Here is a 22,115-nt window from a genome sequence, read left to right as displayed (position 1 = left end):
CGTTGCCCGTAGAGACATGTTCACAACTATTTTTTTATCCTCGTGAAATAATATTTTCACACAGATATGGGGTTCTAAAGTTTCCCACAAAGTGATGGGCATTTTTTTCATCCAGTCTCTCAGGTATCTCCACAAACAGATACAGAGAATGTTGAAAATGTTGGAGGGAGTTACCGAGATAGGGACGGGATAGGGTCTGGAGGGGTTTACCAAGCTAGAGAGCAGTTACTGAGATAGGGAGGGGTATAGGGGCTGGAGGGGGTTACAGAGATAGGGAGGGGTATAGGGGCTGGAGGGGGTTACAGAGATAGGGAGGGAGTGTAGGGCTGGAGGGGGTTACAGAGATAGGGAGGAGGTGTAGGGACTGGAGGGGATTACAGAGATAGGGAGGGGGTGTAGGGGCTGGAGCGGGGTTACAGAGATAGGGAAGGGGTGTAGGGTCTGGAGGGGGTTACAGAGATATAGGAGGGGTGTAGGGATTGGAGGAGGTTACAGAGATAGGGAGGGGTGTAGACACAGGAGGAGATGACAGAGATAGGGAGGGATGTAGCGATCGCATCAGGTGACAGAGATAGGTGGGTACAGCGACTGGAGGAATTCACAGAGATATGGAGGGTTTTCAATGCTGAAGGAAGTTACAGAGATAGGGAGGGGAATGGGTGCTGGATGAGGTTACAGAGATAGGGAATGTTGTAGGGAGCTGGAGGAGGTTACATAGATAGGGAGGGGCTGTAGAGGAGGTTACAGTGACAGGAAAGGGGTCTGGAGGACTTTACATTGACAGGAAGGGGGTCTGGAGGAGGTTGCAGAGATAGGAAGGGGGTCTGGAGGACGTTACAGAGATAGGGAGGGGGTCTGGAGGAGGTTACAGTGATAGGAAGGCAGTCTGGAGGAGGTTACAGAGAAAATGCGAAGGTTGGATATCTGTACTCTGCTATCCAACTCAGTCCCCTGTTCCTAGTTTCTCCCTAAACCCTGTGATCCATTAGTCCCGACAGGAACGTTGAATATTGGAGCAGGAGGAGAGTGATGGGGTTCATCCTGAATCAGTTGCAATCCCATGGTGCATTTCATTGTCCATTGAGACTGGGGAAGGTCACATGATATTGAAGTACTGTTACAGCATGGAGACAGATGGATTAAATCATCCTCCCTCCCTCTGTATTCACAACACGTAAGGTTAACTCATTTATAGACCCTCAAAATTGACACAATACTTCCTAAACAGTCTTTTAAATAGCTGTTTCAGACTCTGTGAATAATCAATTCAAGACACTGGTTTATAGGGTAGATATGGTGGGCGGCACAGTGACACAGTGGTTAGCACTGCTGCTTCACAGCACCAGAGACCCAGGTTCCATTCCCGTCTTGGGTGTCTGTCTGTGTGGAGTGTGTATGCTTTCCCTGTGTCTGCGCGGGTTTCCTCCGTGTGCTCTGGTTTCCTCCACAGTCCAAAGATGTGCATGTTGGGAGAATTGGCCATGCTAAATTGCCCATAGTGTTTAGGTGTAGTGGAATGGGTCTGGGTGGGTCGCTCTTCAGAGGGTCGGTGTGGACTTGTTGGGCCAAAGGGCCTGTTTCCACACTGTAAGTCATTGAATCTGAAGGGCTTAGCAATTTATTAACAAAGGAGTAATTTTAACAGAGTAAATATAACCAGCAAAGTATTCCCATTGGTCTACACTTTACACTCCATTAGCTTTGATTTCAGTCTCATTCACACAGTAGACAGACAGACAAACTAACACAGTTCAGGGACACACTAAAGTATATAAGAAAACTGACCAGATTATTTCAGCGGTTTATAGGATGGTTCATGGATAGGGATGAATTTTCCTTTGCTGATTTTCTGATGATGTGGATGAGAGCCACTTTACAGTTCACTCAGATAAAGGCAGTCATACTTATAATTTAGTTTTCTGTTCTCTAAAGCTTCCGAGGGCTGAGAAGGGAAGTTAGGTGTGAAGATTTCACATCTGTATACTGCAGCATCAATAGCCACACAAATAGGAAACACAGTCCAAAAACAATCCAATCTGTGACCTCTCCCTGACAGGCTGACCCTATCCTCCTCGATATCCCAGTTACCATTCAACATCGATCACCTTCCTGAGGTAAGGACTTTTCCAGACTTGCTGGACCCAGAGACTGACCTCATTAATAACCAACTGCTGTTATCTATTTCTCAAAGATGGCAGTTAGGGGCTGTACCTTCAGTTGGAAAGATAATGTGGAAGTAGGTGAATTGTCAAGAGTGTAAAATCAAAGGATTGAGTTAACAATTTAAATGGAAGGTGATAAAACATCATAAAAAATCTTGTATCAGCTATGATTCAGTACCAATGGAGGTAAGTTTTGTTTTCTGTTGTCTGTATATCAGGCACTTGGTGAATAAATGCATCTTGGGAAAGTTGCTTCATCTCTCTTAAGGGTGGAGACATGTGAAGGCACTATTACTTTTATTATTGTCCGCAAACAAAAATGGGACAGAATGTTGCTCTTCTAGCAAGAAAACTGAGCGGTAAAACTGATTCAATTTGAAAACAATTAGTGGAGCAAATTGACAGTTTTATATAAATTGTTGTCTTGTTGGGGTAGCAAGAGAGTATCTCAAAAAAAATTGTTGCGAGTGTGTGAGAGAGCCTGTGTGTTTCTGTGTGCGTGTGTGCATGTGTGTGAGAGAGAGAGACAGAGCATGTGCGTGTGTGTGCATCTGTCTGTGTGAGACAGTGAGAAAGTGTGACAGTGTGCAGATCTGTGTGTGTGTATGTGTGACAGAGAGACAGAGCATGTGTGTGTGTGTGCGTGTGTGCGCATCTGTCTGGGTGAGACAATGAGAAAGTGTGACAGTGTGCCGACCTGTGTGTGTGTGTGTGTGTGCACGCGTTTGTGTATGTGTGAGAGCGAGAGAGACAGAGCATGTGCGTGTTTGTGTGCATCTGTCTGTGTGAGACAGTGAGACAGTGTGACAGTGTGCGGATGTGTGTGTATGTGTGTGTGTGCTTGTGTGTGAGAGAGAGGGTATGTTCAGGCAAGGCACAATTTGATTGGTTTTTAATCAGCACCAGTTGTGTGTTCGGGAGAGTTCAGGACAGTGACAGTCTCTTGCTTGTTCCCTGGACAGGTCAGTGCAGCCAAGTGCGTGGAGAATACAGTGTAAGGACCAGCCTGTGAAGACAGAGCATCCATATCACTCTCTCCTTTCTGCATGGGGAACTGAATGAAGACACCCTGATAGCTCAGTGCTCCCTCTTGGCGTTCCTTTGCTCTCCCTGAAAACCCTCTGGTAAAAGGGACAATTGGAAATCAATTCCAGGCAAGCAGAAATGTCAAATTTTCAAGCAGTGAACGATAGACTGAGAATTGCTGTCCCCAGAACCTCATCCATCATCAAACTTGTGAAAAAATCAAAAGACTCTGAAAGAGAGAAACATATCTGAACTGGAGCTATTAATTTATGTTTCCTTGATTTTATTTTACCTCCACGCATAATTATCATAACTTCTCCATCCTTTTTGTGCATCTCTCTGTGTGAACAAAAGTCTTTGAAGAGTGAACAATAAAGTTACAGTTACAGATTGGCGATTGCACACAGGTTTTGAAATTTGTTAATAATAATCTGATTGCAAGAAATAGTTCTTTTCACGGTGATGCTAAAAAGGTGTGCATATTCCTTTAACAGAAGTTGGATATTTGTGCACAATTGTGTAATGTGGTGTTTTCATCAAATGTTCACATTCTTGAGAACTTGGTGAATGGTGGGGCTGGATTTCCAGTGCACTTCAGTTAGACCACAGCGAGAGTATTGTGTTCAGTTCTGGAATCCACATGATAGGAGGGGTGTGTTTACACTGGAGAGGGTACAGAGGGAGATGTACCAGCGTGTTGTCTGGGCTGGACAGGGTTTCAGTTATGTGGTGAAATTGGACAGAGTGGGTTCCTTTCCTTGGAGCAGAGGTGACTGAGGGGAGACATGGTTGAGATGTGTAACTTTATGAGGGACACTGACAGGGGAAACAGGAGATAGCTTTTCCCCTTGATTGGAAGCATGGAGAACCAGGGAGATAGATCTGAGGTCAGGGCGGGTTGTTCAGATGGGATGTGAGGGAAATGTTTTCACAAAGATGGTGGTGGGAAAGTGGAACTCTCTGCTTGTCAGAGTGGTACAAGCAGAAAGCCTTTTAACATTGAAGAAGTATTTAGAAATGTACTTACAATGGCGAGATATTCCAGGATATGGACCAAGTATTAGAAAATGTAATTAGAATAGTTTGGCCAGCATCTACCCGATGAGCTGTGCTGTAGACATCAATGACTCTCTGACTGCCGCATTGACTCATAAAAGTTACCGTCTGATCACCGTGAATTTCTTCAGCCCCTCCAAACCTGCCTCTCTCTGCAATCTCTTCCAGCCTCACTATGCTGTCCACATCTGTAACATCCTTGGCCATCTATGGCCTTTGCAGGCTTGTTCCTCCAACCCTGCTACTCCTCCCACCTACTTTTATGTTTTACTCAGTCACAGGACATGGGTGTCACTATCTGGGCCAGCATTTATTCTTCAACATCCCTGAGGATGGGCAACAGACTGCATAGAGTGTGCTCTTATCTCTCTCTCTCTCTCTTTCGCTCTCGCTCTCTGTCTCTGTCTCCGTCTCTCTCTCTCTCTTTATCTCTCTCCTAAGCCAAGATAACTGAGTAGCTGACAGCTCTCCCTCACCTCTCCTCTGCTCTCCCTGAAAACCCCCTGTTGAAAGGGACAGTTGAACCCCACTTTCAGAGACCCAGAAAGGGTGAATTCTGAAGCCCACTGGTGCTGCATATCATTCAGTCAGATGGTGCAACTCCATTTTCCTCACTCACCCTTTGTCTGTTTGTAGAAGAGAATTGTGCCCGTGCTAATAATGCAGGATGTAATTCATTCCCAGCACGGTTAGTGATTGGGGGGAAGCTTTCCAGATCCTCACTCTACCTGAATGATCTACTTTACCATGGCAATCCTTCAATACACTTTGCTCAAATGTTAAGACTCCATGCCTCACCCACATTCCTGTTTCTGATTTCCCCTTTCCACACATATCATCCCATCCTTCATCTCCTCCGATCATTCAGCTGAATCCACACTGTACATTCTCCAAAGGCCAGGACCACCTTCCTGAGGAGCGGTCCCTTACACAGTGATGAACTTACACAGATCAAGTATAGCTAAGGGTTTATCAAACTGAAGCCTAACTGGGTTCCCTTTCCATTCCAAACACCACTGAGGAATGTTAACACTGCGGTGACCACCTTGAATGTTTCTCTACCCCTTCACCCTGAATGACACACATGGATAGATCTATCTGTTTCCTTGGTACAACGTTGAATTTCTTGTGATGAAGGAACTACCAGGACTGACCTTTCTGTGACTCAAGGCAGTACCCATCATTAGATCACAGAAGACCTCAAATTTTCAGTTGCTCCATTCGGTGGAAACCTGTCTTTGTTTACTTTGTGACCAACTTTAAATAAACTGCCCGTTTCCTTCATCACTCCTTACCAACTGTTCCATGTTCTTTGGGAAGAGCTAACATTCCCATTCCGTGTCTGAATACCGAAGCATGCAGTATCAATGGTGGTTTTCCACTTGAATTTGCATTCTTGCAAATGTCCTGAAGACCGTAAGATGAAAACTAGAACAAAGTATTTTGTTTTTCAATGCGACTTTGAGTAGATTATCCATCATTTGTCAGGATGAACAACACCAAATGCATGTTTCAAACAGAAAAAAACACAAATTGACAGCAGATCTGCCCAGCTGTGCATATTAACTCGACTGGAACAAACTAAGCAACTTAGAGATAGGGACAAACACATAACTGTTACTGAATGTGCCATGAAATTGGGTTCCATTGGAATTGGACCCATTGCACCTGGGTGTTGTGTTAGACTCGAGCAGAGTGAGTTCAGATGTGTAAAAGCTTCATGAGCTGAGCTCAGTTGAGTTCAAATGGACTCAGTTGGATAGAGATGGGTTGAGTTAGACTCCAATTAATGGAGCAGCAATGGGCTCAGTTAAAACCCATCTGATTGCTTATTTTGTTTTATTTATTGCAAAAGATTTTGACATGAATATTGTTATCTGTCTGAGGTATAGAATTATATTTATTATTTTAGGACCATTTCATTTGCAAATATAATTCCTGTGCTAGTTAATATTCAAAGCACAGTTGGGAACGTCCTCTCGAGAAGATAACGGGCAGCAATCTCTTGTAGTCCCTTAATTCCAGAAAGCAAACCCTCCGTAGATAACAATATACTGAGCGACTGACACGTGAAACAAAACTGAGCAAAGCGGAATGATGAACCAAATGAAGAAAAACACATGTTGGCAGAACACAGTTTGGTAAACAAGTGCACTTATTTTTTGAGAATTATTCCTTCAGGGAGTGCTGTTCACAATCCTTTAGCAGCTCCACATGGAATATACCGGTGTTATGGGAATGCACAATGTAATATGGATGGCTTTGAAGAGAGTGTTTAGTAGACTGGAACTAACACCCGATGTCACACACGGTGTTTACGATCATGTATAAGGGAGTGTTGATTCTTATCTCAGGAGTTCAGTCCAGACTCCAAGCCCAGCGCTAGAGTTAATGAATGAGGTCACCCAACATTAACAATGCAAGGACCAATAATTCTACAGATCGCATTCGCTTTCTTCCATTTCTTTGCAATTGTCTGTGTTCCAGGTGAGGAGATTAGATTACTTACAGTGTGGGAACAGGCCCTTTGGCCCAACAAGTCCACACCGACCCTCCGAAGTGCAACCCACCCATACCTCTACATTTGCCCCTTACCTAACACTACGGGCAATTTAGCATGGCCAATTCACCTGACCTGCACATCTTTGGACTGTGGGAGGAAACCGGAGCACCCGGAGGAAACCCACGCAGACACGGGGAGAACGTGCAGACTCCACACAGTCAGTTACCTGAGGTGGGAATTGAACCCGGGTCTCTGGCGCGGTGGTTAGCACTGCTGCCTCACAGCGCCAGAGACCCGGGTTCAATTCCCACCTCAGGTAACTGACTATGTGGAGTTTGCACGTTCTCCCCGTGTCTGCGTGGGTTTCCTCCGGGTGCTCCGGTTTCCTCCCACAGTCCAAAGATGTGCAGGTCAGGTGAATTGGCCATGCTAAATTGCCCGTAGTGTTAGGTAATGGGCAAACGTAGAGGTATGGGTGGGTTGCACTTCGGAGGGTCGGTGTGGACTTGTTGGGCCAAAGGGCCTGTTCCCACACTGTAAGTAATCTAATCTCCTCACCTGGAACACAGACAATTGCAAAGAAATGGAAGAAAGCGAATGCGATCTGTAGAATTATTGGTCCTTGCATTGTTAATGTTGGGTGACCTCATTCATTAACTCTCGCGCTGGGCTTGGAGTCTGGACTGAACTCCTGAGATAAGAATCAACACTCCCTTATACATGATCGTAAACACCGTGTGTGACATCGGGTGTTAGTTCCAGTCTACTAAACACTCTCTTCAAAGCCATCCATATTACATTGTGCATTCCCATAACACCGGTATATTCCATGTGGAGCTGCTAAAGGATTGTGAACAGCATTCCACGTTACTGACTGTGGTGTTTATGGTTCTGTCTGTGTTTTATGGTGAGATATTTGATGGATTATTTTGGAAGCGAGTTGTGGATGGACTGATTGAAGGAGGGACATTGTAATCTGTAGTGCTATTTTATTGGAATGTTTCCAGGAATGAGAATCTTCAGTTGTATGGAGAGAGGAAAGAGGCTGCTCAATATCCTTGGAACTGGCGGTGACAGGGAGTGGGGTTGGAGGTGAGGGTACTGGGCATGGGCAGAATAAACACTAAAAACAGAAGAAAACTCCCCTGGAGTTTGCTTGACCGATAAAGCAGATCATGCCTGGTCCAACTTTCCTCTTGTTCTGTTCGGTTCCCCATTACAGTTTGTTCACCAACTGACAAAAAGAATCTATTGACACAGCCTTAAACATGCAGAAGGACTCTTACCCCTCACACTTCTGTCAGTAGCAAACAATTCAAAAGACTCGCAACCCTCAAAGAGAAGATAATACTGAGTCTTAAATTTTCACCCGTTTATGCTTAGACTGTACCCCCCAGTCCTAGACTTCCCCATCAGAGGAAACATCGTCTCAGGTTGAGTACAAATAAAGTGTGGGAGATACAAGAATGATGAGATAGAAAGTTCCCTCTCAAGACCAGTGGGTATGACTTGAATAGGATCCATCTATGTTCGATCATTCCATCAGTCTATGCATCCCCATGGAATGGTGAACACTTGTGTAATTTATAACATTGCAGGAATGAACAATGGAATCCAATTCTGACAGAATGAATTCGCCTTTGTGGTAAGGTCTACATGTGCTGGTGTCAATGATGTAAAGCTAACTGGCCAACCTGCAGACTGGAAGGGATGGTTTGATAGAATTTAATGGGCAAGAGGAACAAATGAGCTTTGAAGGAACACTGTTTCATGGTAGTGAGTGGGTAGAGACTGGGATGTACTGCTGAAGGGAATGGGAGAGAGGGGTTCATTCCGGGCACCCTGGGTGGAATTTTGTTTTCAGTCTGGAGTGGAAGAATATGCAGGTTTATGGTACCATCGATGTGTACCATCAACAAGATGCAACACAGAAATATCCCCAACGCTCCTTCGACAGCAATTTCCAAAGACATGATGAAGGACAAGGGAACATGGGAAGGACAAGGACAGCAGATACATGGGAACACCACCCCCCTGCAAGTTCCCCTCCGAGCCCCTCACCATCCTTACTTGGAAATATATCGGCCTTTCCTTCCTGGGTCAGAATCCTGGAATTCCCTCCATCAGGGACATTGTGGGTCTACCCACAGCACATGGACTGCAGCGGTTCAAGAAGGCAGCTCACCCCCCCACCTTTTCAAAGGTGCAACTAGGGATGAGTGAGTCTCACTGGAACAAACAGCTACACCCTTAAGTCAAGACTGAATAAAAAAAAACTCAATTTCCGGTTGTATAATCAATTCAATGCCCAGCATTGTCTTGATAAGAAAACACCTCTTTACAATTACTGTGTCATTTTATTGGTGACTCCCTACTATCTTGTAACTGCTAGTTGCTCCCTTCCATGAAGAGAACTCACGGTTCACAGAGCAATGATATTCACACTTTGCACATTGATTAAAATCACTATTAACTCAACACCCAGACTTCAGTTTTGTAGAGTAAAGATTTCAATTTCAGTTTGTTAATGATTTTTAAGAACACCACTCAAACGGAAAGTAGATTTTTATGAAGGAGTTAATTTAGTTTGTTTTCCAATGTCAATGTTATTTTGAATAACTTTGTGTAGTTCAGAGGGGGCTATGAGAAAAATGGTGCTGTTGGTCACAGACAGACCAAGTTCTTATTTATGCTGTCCACGAAGATAAAGATTTTATTAGATTTATGTTTCATCAGTGCGCCTTACTAATCTAGATTAGATTAGACTTACAGTGTAGAAACAGGCCCTTCGGCCCAACAGGTCCACACCGACCCGCCGAAGCGCATCCCACCCATACCCCTACATTTACCCCTTACCTAACACTACGGGCAATTTTGCTTGGCCAATTCACCTGACCCGCACATCTTTGTGACTGTGGGAGGAAACCGGAGCACGCGGAGGAAACCCACGCAGACACGGGGAGAACGTGCAAACTCCACACAGTCAGTCGTCTGAGTCGGGAATTGAACCCGGATCTACAGGCGCTGTGAGGCAGCAGTGCTAACCACTGTGCCACCGTGCCGCCCACAAATGTAGAATATGAGGATAGCTATAGCTTTAGTCATTTACTCTGGGTGTGAATTCCAACACCTCACATGGATTTTCTAGGAGGCCATTTCAACTCCTGTCTGTTCTCGGTCATGAATACATTGACTAGTGTCTGTAGTCATTCACTCTGGTCACATTTATCTCACTGTACAAGGGAGAGCTCTGTGTGGAACAACTTTGAATGAGACAATCTTGTAGTTAGCTCTCCAAATTGCGTATTGTGTATTGGTGACTCCCCTTCGTTTAGCTTTCTGACCCTCTTCACGAACTTTGATTCAATGTGTGGTAAAAGTTGAATCTGAAGATTCTGTGTTGAAAGTGAGTTCCAGAATTGTAGCACATTATTCACACCCTGTCCTGCAGAGTAATGCTGCCAGGTACTGGGCAGTCTGAGAGGCTGCTCTTGGATGTGATTTCAAGCCAAAGGCACTTCTGCCTGTGTTATTGGATAAGAAAGATCCCAACACACTAGTAATCCTGGGTTTCCTCACCAATCTCCCTCGCTCAGTCAATATCCCACACTAAGGTAGCAAGAAATATCTTGAATCAATGAGATTAGTGCTTATCGGATGTTGTTCAATGTTGGGTACTCATTTCCTGAATTCTAAAGTGATCTTTGCTCAAAGTGTAGAAGATAAAGTTCCAACCTTCCAACCTAGCTCCCTGAAAGCCTGCCTAACATCCTCACCCCTCTTCCTACCTATATCGTTGGTGCCAACATGGACCACGATTTGGGGCCGCTCCCCCTCCCCCTTAAGGATCCAGAAAACACGATCAGAGATATCACGTACCCTTGCACCTGGGAGGCAACATACCAATCGTGAGTCTCTGTCGCCCCCACAAAACCGCCTATCTGTGCCCCGAACTATCTGTGCCCAATAACAATCGCTCTACCTTTCTCCGCCCTTCCCTTCTGAGCAACGGGGACAGGCTCCGTGCCAGAGGCCTGAAACTCGTTGCTTACCCCTGGTAAGTCGTCCCCCCCACAAGTATCCAAAACGGTATACTTGTTCTTGAGGGGAATGACCGCAGGAGGTCCCTGCACTGGCTGCTTCCTCCCACTCCCCCTCACTGTCACCCATCTCTCTATAACTTTCGGAGTAACTACTTCCCTAAAGCTCTGACCTATGACCACCTCTGCCTCCCGAATGATCCTCAGCTCATCCAACTCCAGCTCCAGTTCCCTAACACGGTCTTGGAGGAGCTGGAGATGAGTGTACTTCTTGCAAGTGTAATCAGCAGGGACGCTAATGGCTTCCCTCACCTCACACATGTTGCAAGAGGAACATTGCACTGCCTTCGCTGCCATCCCTCTAAAAGGTAAATTTTAAAAACTAGATCTAAAGAAACAAACAAGCAAAATGCAGCACTTACCTGCTTACCAGAACGGGTCTTATTATTAGGTTAGAGGAGGAGGGCGGGTGGGAGGCTCTACCCCTGTAGTGCCTCGGGTTCCTCGCCTGCGCGCTTTTATAAGAAAAAAAAACCTTCCCAGGTAAGGTAGCGCGACACCAGCTTCCGGGTCCTCTAGGCGCTTAAAAAATTTAAATTTTAGCCGTTAAAATTGGACTATACCCGCGACTTAAAAAAAAACACCACCAGACAGTCGGTACCTGCTCCGCCGAGAGAGTGAGAGCACTTTTACTTTGTTGGTTCATGGATCCGAGTAGGAAAAGGTATTGCTTTTAACAAAAGGGCACGGTGTCAGAAATGGACAAGAGAACGATCATCGAAATTGTGAGATTTATATTCATTGTTTTTTCTTTAAAGAAGAAAGTAATCCCAAAAAAGAGAGTGTGCGCGTGTGTACGTGTCCATGTGTGAGTGGATGGTATATGAGTGTGTGTGTGAGTGTACGTGTGTGTGTGAGAATTTGTGCGTGTGGGAATGTGTGCATATGTTTGTGTGTACGTGTGTGTGTGTATGTGTGCGTGTGTGTATCTGTGTGTGTGTGTGAGTGTATGTGTGTGTGTATGTATGTGTGAGTGTGTGTGTGAGAATGTGTACATCAGTTTAAGTGTTTGTGTGTGTATGTGTGCGTGTGGGCGTGTATGTGTGCGTGTGTGTGTCTGTGTGTGCATTCAGAATCATTCTGATCAGAAACACGATTTGAATCCATTTTACAACATGCACCAGTTGTGGTGTATTCAGGAGAGCTCAGCAAAGTAACAATCTCTTGCTCACTCACGACAGCCCATTGTGTGGAGAATACAGGGTTCGGAACCAGCCTGCGAAGACAGAGCATGCGTATCACTCTCTGCCCTATCTGCATGGGGAACTGAATGAAGACACCCTGGTAGATAGGTAATGCTTCTCAGTGTTCCTCTGTTCTCTCTGAAAACCCTCTGTTAAAAAGGACAATTGGAAGTTACTTCCAGAGACACAGAAACAACACATTTTCAAACAGCGAATGGGAAATTGAGAATTGGTGTTCCTGCAAACTCATGTCATCATCAAACATTTGGAAGGGATCAAAAGAATCTTAAAGAGAACAACATATCAGTCCCTGCCAACTCAACTGGAACGACTGAATAGTGTTTCCTTCATGAAATTTTATAACAAACATAATATTTGTGTCTTCTCTGGTTTTGCTTGTGTGAATGGGATTACATAAAAGAGCTAACAATTAAACTTTCATTACAGTTTGGCAACTCAACACGGCAATTTTTGTCATTGGTTTAAACTGGTTTAATTATATTAAACAGTTAAATAGCAAAGAAAACTGCAGGCCTGTATTCTTGTAGTATGATGTGTATTGTTGGGCAACTTGTTGCTTTAAATAAGTGTTCAACTTTTTGATGACTCAGGAAATAGTGGGGCTTGATTTCCAGTGCACAGTGGGATAAACTTGGTTAGACCACAGACAGCAAACTACACATTTCCAAAGGGATGTGTTTGCCACTGGAGAGAGAGCAGAGAAGATCTAACAGCTCTCCCTCACCTCCCCTCTGCTCTCCCTGAAAACCCCGCTGTTGAAAGGGAGAGTTGAACCCCACTTTCAGAGACCCAGAAAGGGTGAATTCTGAAGCCCACTGGTGCTGCATATCATTCAGTCAGATGGTGCAACTCCATTTTCCACACTCACCCTTTGTCTGTTTGTAGAAGAGAATTGTGCCCGTGCTAATAATGCAGGATGTAATTCATTCCCAGCATGCTTAGTGATTGGGGGGAAGGTTTCCAGATCCTTAATCTACCTGAATGATTGAGGTACTTTATGATGTCAGTCCTTCAATGTACTTGGATCAAATTTTAACACTTCATGCCCCACTCACACACCTGTTCCTCTTTCCCCCTTTACAGACATAATCCCATCCCGTATCATTCAGCTGAATCCACACTGTACATTCTCCAAAGGCCAGTACCACCTTCCTGAGGAGCGGTCCCTTACACAGTGATGAACTTACACAGATCAAGTGTAACCATGGGTTTATCAAACTGAAGCCTAACTGGGTTCCCTTTCCATTCCAAACACCATTGAGGAAGGATGGCACTGTTCTGACCACCTTGAATGTTTCTCTACTTCCTCACCCTGATTGTCACACACGGAGAGATGGATCTGCTTTCTTGATGCAACGTTGAATTTCATGTTATGCAGAAACTACCACAACTGACCTTTCTGTGACACGAGTCATTTCAGTCGTTCGATCACATGAGAACTCAAATTTCCAGTGGCTCCATCAGGTGGAAAGCTGCCTTTACCTACTTTGTGACCTGCTCATTTCTCTCATCACTTCCTTAGTAACTGCTCCATGTTCATTGGTAAGTGTTAACATTCCCAGTCCATGTCTTAACACCAACCCATACAGTATCATTGTTGGGGCTCCACTTGAAGTTGTATACTTGCTCGATGTCCTAATGTGTGCAAAATAAAAAAAAATGCAACAAAGTAAGTCCTTTTGCATTCATACTTTGATGAGTTAGTCCATTATCAGTCAGGATTTATAACAGAGGTTCCATGCTTTAAATGCACAGCACAAAATTGGCAGCACATCTGTCCAGCAGTGCGCAGTAACCGGACTGGAACAAATTCAGTAACTTGGTGATTGGCTCAATCACATAACTGGTCAGTATTGGTAGTAGGAGCAAGCGAGTCAATGATTTGGGCATAAGCCCTTCATCAGGAATGCGGGGTGAGAGAGTGTGTCCAAGGGGGCTGGGTGATAGATGGGAGGGACTGGGGCTGGCGGGGTGAAGGTAGCTAGAAAGAAGATAGGTCAATGAAAGTGGAAGTGGTGACAGCGATAGTTCAGAGCAATGGGTGGAGCAGATAACAGTGATGCAGGATGGATGGTAGGACAGTTCAAGAGGGCAGTGCCAAGTTGATGGGTTAGATCTGAGATAAGGTGGGGGTAGAGGAGAGAAGGAAACTGGTCAAGTCAATGTTGATTCCAGGCACAAGATGAGGTGTTCTTCCTCCAGGGAGTGGGTGGCCAGACTTTGGCGGTGGAGGAGACCCTGGACTTGCATGTCCTTGGTGGAGTGGGAGGGGAAGTTGTAGTTTTCAGCCACAGGTTGGTGAGGATGCTGTATGCCTGTGTCCCAGAGGTGTTCTCTGAGACATTCAGCAAGTTGGCGCTCTGTCTACCCAGTGCAGAGGAGACCATATCGAGAGCAATAGGCACAGGAGACAAGGTGTGTGGAGGAACATGTAAATCTCTGTCGGTTGTGGAAGGATCCTTTGGGACCTTAGATTCAGGTGAGGGGGTGATGTGGGCACAAGTTTTACGACTACAGTGGTGGCAAGGGAATGTGCCAAGTGCCAATATCCAGAAATAACAAATCATGCTCTGCCATTTTCGCCACCTACAGTCAGACCCTGCAACCAGGGATGTAGTTTCCTCTTCATCCTTATCCTTGTTCTGCAGAGACAATTCCCCCTACGACTCCCTAATTAGGTTCACGCCCACCACCCACCAACCCACCCTTCACTCACGCCACCTTACCCTGCCACTGCAAGAGGTGTAGAACCTACCACATCACGTCTCACCCCAACTTCATCCAAGGCCGCAGAGAATCTCTCAAGATCTGACAGAGATGTTCCCGAACCACATCAACTGTGCTTGATGCTCTCAATGTGGTCTCCTACACACCGGGGAGACAGGGCACCAACTTGCTGAATGTTTCAGAGAATATTTCCAGGACACACACACACACACACAGACACGAAACAAACTCTCTGCCCTGTGACCAACCACTTCAACTCCCCCTACCACTCCAACATCCCCTCCCACACCACCGTGAACATGCTGATCCTGGGCCTCCTCCCCCATCAAACTCTAGCCACCCGCTGTCTGGTGGAAGATCGCCTCATCTTCCACATTAGGACTCTCCAACCACGTGGGATCAATGTCGATTTCACCAGTTTCCCCATCTCCTCTCCCCCCGACCTTATCCCAGATCCAACATTCCAACTCGACACCACCCTCTTGAACTGTCCTAACTGTCCACCTTCCTTCCCACCTATCGGCTCCACCCGCCACACTGACTATCACCATCACCCCTCACCTTCATCCATCAATTGCATTCCGAGTTACCACCCTCCTATTTATCTCTCAGCCCACTTTGCACTAACCCTCACATTCCTGATGAAGAGCTGAGATCTGAAACATCAACTCTCCTGTTCCTCAGATGCTGCCTGACCCTTCTGTGCTTTTCCACCACCACTCGTTTTGACTCTAATCTCCAGCAACTGCAGTCTCCACTATCTCCACAAACGCATAACTGGTACTAGACGTGCCCTGACATTCCTTTAGAATTGGAATCATTGTACCCGGGTGTTGTTTTGAACTTGAGCAGACTGAGTTCAGACGTGTGAAATATCCATGAGCTGAGCTCAGCTGAGTTCCAATGGACTCAGTTGAATGAAGATGGAACTGATGAAGCAGGAATGGGCTCGGTTGGAGTCCATGTAATTGCTTTATTGTTTTATTTAGCGGTAAGTTTGTTACTAATTGACATTCATTACAAAAGAGTTTGATGTGAATTTTAAAAATCTGCTTGAGAAACATAATGATTTCTATTATTTTAAGACTATTTCAATTGCAAGTACAATTTCTGTGCTACGGAAAAGTCAAAGTACAGTTGGGAACATCCTCTTGAAAAGATAAAGGACAGCTGCCTATAGCTGTCCCTTAATTCCAGGATGTAAACCCACCATCGACAATAACATACTAGATTGAGTGACTGACCCATGAAACAAAACTGAAAGAAGATAGATGATGAACAAAATAAAGATAAACAAATGCTGTCAGAACCAAGGTTTGGAAAATAACACGTTTTTTTCAAGGAATTTTCTTTAGGGAGTGCTGTTCACAATCCCTTTTCATTTCCATGTGGAATATTCCAGTGTTGTGGGAGTGTGAAATGTAATGTGGATGCTTTTAAAGAGACTGCTTAATAGATTAGAACTAACACCACACGGTGTTTACGATCATGTATAAGGGAGTGTTGACTCTTATCTCAGGAGCTCAGTCCAGACTCCAAGCCCTGCGCGAGAGTTAATGAATGAGATCACCCAACATTAACAATGCAAGGACCAATAATTCTACAGATCTTATTCGCTTTCTTCCATTTCTTTGCAATTGTCTGTGTTCCAGGTGAGGAGATCTTCCCCGTTACTGAATGTGGTGTTTATAGTTCGGTCTGTGTTTTATGTGTAATATTTAATGGATTAGTTTGGAAGCGGGATGTGGATGGTCTGATTGGAGGAAACCTGCAGTGCCAATTGATTGGAATTTTATCAGTTATGTGGAGAGAGGAGAGGTTGCTCAATGTTCTCGGAACTTGAGATGATGTGGAGGTGTGTGTGGGGTGGGTTGGACGCGGGTGTGTAGAGACGTCGGTAGAATAAACCTTGAAGGAATTTTCCCTCCAGTCTGCTTCAACAATAAATCTTGGCTGATCCGACGTTCCACACATTCTTCTCTTTCCCCATAACCCTTGATTCTTGACTGATCAAAAATCTAGTCATGGAACCGAAGATATGCAAAAGGTCATTTTATACCCCACAGCTATCAATGGTCAAGAATATGAAAGACTCAGAATCCTCAGATTAGACATCCCTCCTCATCTCAATCTTAAATTTTCACCCCTATACGCTGAGACTGGGCCCTTTTTTGCCTCGACTTCCCCATGAGGAGAAACATTGTCTTAGTATTTCCCCTGTCCAGCCCCTTAAGATCCTTCATTCTTACAATGATATGACCTTCCATTATCTAAACTGCAGTGACAAGAGTCCAATCTGTTTAAACTTCTATCATAAGACAATCTCTCCACATCAGGGATCTTTCTGGTGAACATTCTTTGAACTGTCTGAAGCAAAATGCTAACCTTCCTGAAATAACGGGATCAAAACTGTTCACATTTCTCCAGATGTGGTCTCCCCAGCACCTTGCACTAATCCCCTACTCTTAACCCCCTTTGAACAAGGGCCAGCATTCCATGGCCCTTCTCGATTACCTGCTGCATCTGCATTTTCGCTTTCTGTGTTTCATTCACAAGTTTCCCCATGTCTCTTTGTGTTGTAGATTTCTGCAGTTTTCAACAATAGAGATGATTAAAATTATGACAACAAGTCAAAGGAAAATGATGTCTCCCATACCAGGAGTTTCATTAGGCAGAGAACAGACATTGTGCACAGTGGTACAAGGTCAAGGTTTGGAAATTGGCTTGATGTTTAAGCAATACCATTACTTTGATTTGAATTCTGTCCCTGAGCACGCACCGTAAAGTGAAGTTTGTAATGAACATCTTAAAAAAAGAAATTCGGTAACAGTGGATACATAGAGAGATTTTAGAGAATTGTACACTGTCCAGGGACTGGAAAGTTTCACAAAGTGCTTCATCTGATCAATGGTGTTGATAGAACAGAGGAGTGGAATGGTTCTGGTGACTAGATGTTTGTAAGCCGAGGAAATCGATTCTCTGCAGTTCTTACTCAGACCAAAACTGAACGGAGATTTCCATTTCCAGCCAGGGATTGTTGTCAGCTCAATTCACTGATTCCGAAGGGACTGGAGGGAGATGACAGTTCCACATTTTAAGATGTGCACTGATTAAGAATGGTTAAAGATGAAACTAACAGGTCACAGTGTAAAATTGAGGGGAGGTACAGAAACCTGCATCACAAGCCCGGTGTTATGAGGTGAATGGAACCATCAGTGCTCTACCAATCCATCAGTCTATGCATCCCCATGAATGCAGGACACTTGTGTAATTTATAACATTGCAGGAATGATCAATGGAATCCAATTCTGACAGAATGAATTAGCCTTTGTGGTAAGCCCTACATGTGATGGTGTCAATGATGTAAAGCTAACTGGCCAACCTGCAGACTGGAAGGGATTGTTAGATAGAATACAATTGGTAAGAGAAACAAATGAGCTTTGAAGGAACAATGTTTTATTTTAGTGAGTGTTTAGAGACCGGGATGTACTGCTGAAGGGAATGGGAGAGAGGGGTTCAATCCAAACAGCAAACATGGAATTTGGTTTTCATTCTGAACTGGAAGAATGTGCAGGACTGTGGTACCAACAGTGGATGCCATTGCTAAGTTAAACTGCAGAAATACACCAATGCTCCTTAGACAGCACTGTAAAAACCATGATCACTTCCATCTAAAAGGATAAGGGCAGCAGATATATGGGAAAACCATCCCCTGCCATTTCCACACCAAGCCACAAACCATCTTCAGTTGGAAATGTATCATCACTCATTCACTCTGTGCACATTTGTCTTGTTGTCCAAGGGAGAGTTCGAAGTGGAACGACGGAGAATGAGACAATTTTGTCCATCTTGCAACCAGTTCATCCACTTGTCTATATTGGATTTATTAGTCCCAGTTAATTTAACTTTCTCACACTCCTCACTTACTTTGGTTCAATATGTGGTAAACATTAAATCTGAAGATTCTTTGTTGAATGTAAATTCAGAATTGCAACGCAATATTCAAATCTTTTCCTGCAGTCCTGTTGGTATATTGGGCAGTCTGAGATGCTAACCTTAGATGTGATATCAAGACAAAGCCACTTCTGCTTGTGTTGTTGGATATTAAAGATCAGAAGGCATCAGTACTCCTGGGATTCCTCACCAATATCCCTCCCTCAATTAACATTCCACACAAACCAAACAAAATAAATCTGCAATTCTGTATGTAAATTTGCTCGCTGAGCTTCTCAAAATTTGCTAACATCTGGAATTAATCAGATGACTGTCACAACTCAATTTTGGTTATCAATATCCTGACATATAAGGTGAACATTATTGGAAAAGATTTCAGTGTAGACTATAAAGGACTATGAGGCATCTGGTGGTCATCTGTTTGAATTCTTTCCTTTACTTGTTGTTGTTGATCTTGGTGCACACTGGAGCAGTGAAGGTCTCTGATCCCACATATGGAATAACTTTTCAATGTCTCTTCCAGCTAACCTAGTGATGATTGTGATTCTCTTTCACGGAAAGTGTGGCATCACCAAAGGTACTTCTCTCTATCTGATTTCCATGGCGACAGCTGATCTACTGGTCATTGTGTTCAATATCATACTTTTAACACTGCTTTTCAAATATTTCCCAGTTTCCTTCCTGTTTTACACAGCAGTGTGCAGTTTTAACATTGTCATGGGCTATGCCGTGAAAGATTGCTCAGTCTGGCTGACCATTGCATTCACTATTGACCTCTTTGTGGCCATTTGTTGCCACAATCTGAAAGTCAGATATTGCTCTGCCAGAACAGCAGCCTCAGTGATAACCATGGTTTGTTCTGTGAGCATTTTGAGAAACATTCCATTTTACTTCAGATACCAATCTTGGGGTACATGGGGTGGTGTGCCCTGGGGCTGTGGCATCAGACCAGAGTTCTTCATTTTACCAGGGTGGGTGGCATTTTTCTGGCTCCACCAGCTGCTGAACCCATTGATCCCCTACCTCCTGATCCTGCTGTTCAATGCTCTGACCGTCAGGCACATTGTCTTGGCAAATCGGGCACGCAGGGGTCTCCGAGCTCCCAGTAACAGGGACCAGAGAGGAGATGCAGAGATGGTCAACAGGCGGAAATCCATCATCCTGCTGTTTGTTGTCTCGGGCAGTTTTATATTGCTGTGGATGCCCAAGGTCAGTGTTTTCTTACTGATGGAGATTACCAACAACCATTTTTACCCCAGTTATGACCATCCTGTTATGATCGCTGACATATCTGGGACAATGCTCTTCTACCTGAGCTCCTGTACAAACACTGCCCTTTATGCTCTGACCCAGAGTAAATTCAGAGAGGAGGTGAAGAGGGCTCTGAAATATCCCTTCACTCTCATCCGTGAATGTATCCCTACATCAAAATAAGAAAAGTGATTAAGACTGAAGTTTTTGTCCCTCTCTGTGCTCTCACCATTTCTCATCGATGCATAGTGTCCTATAGCATGGAGTTAGGCCCTTTGGTACAAACTGCTCCATGCCAACCAAAATATCCATCCACGCTAACCCCCATTTCCCTGTACTTAGCCCATATCCTTCCAATCTTTTCCTCTCCATGTATTTGTCCAAATGCCTTTGAAATGTTGTTAATGTACCCCCCTCAACCACTTCCACTGGCAGCCCATCCCATATCCATATCACCCTCTGTGTAAAAAATCTCTCTGGTTCCCTTTCATTCTTTCCCCTCTAACCTTACGCTGATGCCTTCTCGTCCTCAATTTCCCAATCCCGGGAAAATGTCTGAGTGCACTTACCCGATCCATGCCTCTCATGGTGCTAGATGCTTCGATAATGTCTCCACTCAGTCTCCTATTCTCAAAAGAAAATTGTCCTAGTTTCTCCAGACTCTCCCTATAACTCAGTTCCTTGAGTCCTGGCACCATCCTTGTAAATTTCTTTTACATTCTTTCCAGTGTGATAACATTCTTCCAATCACAAAGTGACCAAAACAGAACACAATGGTCTCCGTGCAGCCGCTCCTGGATAACTGCACCATAACTTCCCACCTTCACTACTCAGTGCCCTGACTGATAAGGTCAATGTGACAAAAGTCTTCTTCACTGCCCTGTTTACCTGTGATTCCACTTTCACAGGTCTGTGAACCTGAACTCCAAGTTCCATTGCACTCCTTAAGGCCCTACCATTCACCATGAAACTCCTCCCTTTATTTGACTTTCCCAATATGCGAGACCAAACACTTAACTGCATTAAACTCCATTTGCCATTTCTCAGCCTATTTCCCCAGGTGTCAATATCCTGCTACAATTCCTGATAACCTTCCTCACTGTCCAAGATACCACCTTGTTAAGTGTCATCTGCAAACTGACGAAGCATGTCAAAACTTGTACATTCTCATCCAAATGGTTGATATAGATAACAAACAGTAATGGTCCCAGCACCAACCCCTGAGGCATTCCATTAGTCACAGGCTTCCAGTCTGACAAGCATCCTTCCACTACTATGCTCTGCATCCTACCATCGAGCCAATTTTGTATCCAATTTGCCAGCTCATCCTGCATTACGTGCGATCTAACCTTCCAGAGCACCCTTATCAATGGCCGAACTGAAATACAAATCGGCCGGCCCTTTTCAACCTTCCTGTTCACTTCATCAATACACTCTAACAAATTTGTGAGGCATGATCTCCACATGCAAAGCCATGTTGACTTCTCCTAATCAAACCTTTCCTTGAGAAATACAGTTGTCCCACATCCTTAAAGAAAATAAGATCAGTTTTTCAAGAGGTGTCAATTTATGGGCATCTCATTCTTCCTGTGAGGTTTCAGATGACTGATAAATCTCTGACACACTCTGCTTCTCAATAAACACCCTGCCTGATATCCCTTCCAGCACAGACACCATTCCAATAGCCCCATTCCCCAAAGCCCTGTGGAGTGCAACGCATTTTGGATGGTATTTTAATATTCCGCCCAGCAGGCAGTGGTCTGGATTACCTCGTGCGCTGGATCCTGTCCAAGGGTATGAGAACGGTCAGTTTCCCGTCTGACTGGAAAACTTCCCTCACCTTCTTTTCTCTCCTTTAACCACATTGAAGGTGATTCTGTTCACGTCCGAGAGAGTATTCGGGAGGAAATAAAGAAAAATAAAGAAAAATGTACAGTATGTACTTTGTGCCTTGGTGTTACCTTATTCCTTTCACAATCCTGACATAATGCACATTGGTGCGACTTCAGAAAAAAAATGTACGTTGTTAATGTTGTGTCTTGGTTTTATGTGATTCCCTTCACCAATCTCACACGATCTATAATCATGCACACTCAAAATGTTCTCCAGGAAACAAAGACTTTAAGGTTTA

Source organism: Hemiscyllium ocellatum, chromosome 38 (assembly GCF_020745735.1).
Source record: "Hemiscyllium ocellatum isolate sHemOce1 chromosome 38, sHemOce1.pat.X.cur, whole genome shotgun sequence".
Taxonomy (NCBI): Eukaryota; Metazoa; Chordata; class Chondrichthyes; order Orectolobiformes; family Hemiscylliidae; genus Hemiscyllium; species Hemiscyllium ocellatum.
This window is presented reverse-complemented; position numbering follows the sequence as displayed.